The 2480-nt window shown below is 60.5% G+C and overlaps 1 protein-coding gene across 1 annotated transcript in view; it reads right to left on the bottom strand.

Moving 5' to 3' along the window:
* Nucleotides 1-2480, bottom strand: part of IRAK1 (interleukin 1 receptor associated kinase 1) — a 13244-nt gene that overhangs the window by 6264 nt on the left and 4500 nt on the right. The gene's annotated exons all lie outside the window — the stretch shown is intronic.

Raw genomic sequence — 2480 nt, forward strand, 5'->3', positions numbered from 1 at the left:
AGGGCCCCTCAGGAACTTCTGGCTTTCCCTGGGAGGCAGTGCAGTGTCGTCAGAGATCCAGGCAGGGCGGGGGCAGCTGCGGGCCACACAGAGGACCCCCGCCGAGTCTCGTCGGGCGGCCGGGAGGCTGGGTGCAGGGAGAAGCGTCTGGAAGCTTGCGGGGCAGCCTAGCCAGCTCGGGGCATTGCTGCCCACCTCCTCTGCCCTACAGCCCATCTTTCCCGCTCCTTCGGGAACCTGCTCCAGCAATCGCTGGCTCTTTGCGCTGTTTGCAGCTTTTCCTCCTTTGCTGGCTTCTTCCCACTAGCCCATAAAACGTATTTACGCCTCTTAAACACAGGCCTTCAGCTTCCGCTGTCCCTCCTCCCTCTGATGGCCGTGCCTCTGGCTCGCTTGGCGCTCCCCCCAGCGAGGACGGCCGGGTCCAGCCTCTCCCGGGCACCAGGCGCGGCTCCAGGCCTCCTCGATGTCTTCGCCACGTTAGGCTCCCTGCCCCTTCCCACAGTGCTCTGCAGCCATGGCTTCCTTGGATTCTCTGGCGCTCCCTCCATCCCCGCGGCCACTGTCCTCCGGCCGTTTCCCTGAACACTCCGGAGTCCACTTCTTCCCCACAGGCCCAGCGGCCTCGCTCCTCCCTCCTTCCCGGGGGCCCCTGGCTCCGTCTGGGCAGAGCTGCCCGCGGCCCCTGCTGGGCCTGGCATGTGCGGGGCGCCCTTTCCGAGCCTCCGCACGTGTCGGGCTCCCCCACTAGATGGGGGAAGACCCCAGCAGGCAGCAGCCGCGCCTTCCTCTCCTCGCCAGATGGATGCGTGCTTGAGAGGCCGCAGGTCTCCTTCCCCAACCGCCCGCGCCCCCCTCGGTCCCGCCCCTGGAGGGCTCCCCTCCAGGCTGTCCTCCCGACGAGGGCCTCCAACGGGAGCCTCTTCCCAGAAGCCACGGCCGTCGCCAGGCGCGCCCTGAGCCCCGGCGGCTTCTCCTGGGGGCCGCCGACGCCAGCGCGGGGAAAGCCGCCTGCACGCGCAGGGAGCCCCGAGGGAAGGGCGGCGAGCTCCTTGCTCGCTGCTCGCTCGCTGCTGGACAGCGGCTCCCGGGCCGGGCTCGCACGCCAGAAGTGCTCCGGATACCCAGGTTGAATTTCAACCCTTTGTTCTAACGTTCAAGGCCGGGATATTCGAGCGCGCCTTCTAGCAGCTGTGTCCACACTTGCGTGTGCAGTCGGGCCCCGAGCCGTCGTTCCCTCCAGCCCGGCAACAGCCTGCTGAGAACAGCTGTGGCAGGTGGCAGGGCAGGCAGCTCCCGCACCGGGTTTGCAAAAGGTCTGCAGACCGCACAGCGNTGTCTAGGGCGACAGGTGTCACTGCGACTCAGGAGGGGGCAGCCACCCTGCCTGGTTCTTCCCGATACTAAACCCATGTGCAAATAGTCATGACAGTCAGCATTGTCGTCGCCTCGGGGTGGGGGGGCTGGGTGCTAAGGGAGCACACATCTGTCCCTGTTCTGTGAGCCCAGAACAATGGTGTGGGTAACGGCTTTTCTCAGAAGGATCTGGTTTTGCCAAGGAAAGGGAAGTGGGGTTTCTCATGCCCAAATTCTGCTGGGGATCAGATGATGGCGAAGAGAGTGCACCCCCTCCCCCATCGTCAGATCACCCGGGATGCTGAACAATCTAGAGGTCACGTTAAGTGGTGTGGACTTTGGGACAGGGTGGGATGTGATGGAGGTGTCCCGAATGGTAATCGCCACCACCTGGCCCGTCCAGGAAGAGCCGAACCGGGCGGAGAACGGCCATCTGCCCTGCGAACACACACTTGACTCTGTGGCCACAGCGGAGGTCCCCGGGGAGGTGACCACCTTTCATCTGAGCTGTGCTGCTCCGGCCTGCCCTATCCTCCTCCCTACGACTCGAGGTCAGCTCTGCTCACACCCCTCCTGTCTCCCTTCAGAGGGCCACCAGTTTTGTCTGTCCTTAAAAGTAATGATGATGCTAATTAGTCTCAGGGGGAAAAAAGGCAACAGAATCCACTGGGTGGAACGAAACCTGGTTTTACTCTGACTTTGAAAATGGCAACACATCAGCTATTTGGTCCGTTGGCTTAGGCTTAACTTCCTTGGGTGGCTTCTGGCTGATCTGGGCAGGGGTCATCTCTTCGGATCTCCCCTCCTGGGGAAAAAGGACAGCCCCTCTCATCTTGGTCACCATCCCCTCCCTCCAAATCTTTTTGTTTGTAAAGAAAAGGTGTCTAGAAGCATTTGTCTCTGGAACAATTACTTTAAACATGGTTACAATACAGACTTCAGTTCAAACACAGAAGAGATTTACTTAGCAAATTTCCTTTCACCCACCAAAAATTACACAAATATAAGCCTCAACACCACAGTTAAGAGGACCAGTAGAGAGAACCTCATGTTTGGAACACAAAAGGAGAAATAAAAACCAAACCAAACCCAAACAGAAAAACCCCAGAAAGATGGGGGGGGGG

This window comes from Crocuta crocuta, unplaced genomic scaffold (assembly GCF_008692635.1).
Source record: "Crocuta crocuta isolate KB4526 unplaced genomic scaffold, BGI_CrCroc_1.0 scaffold978, whole genome shotgun sequence".
In the NCBI taxonomy this organism is placed as follows: domain Eukaryota; kingdom Metazoa; phylum Chordata; class Mammalia; order Carnivora; family Hyaenidae; genus Crocuta; species Crocuta crocuta.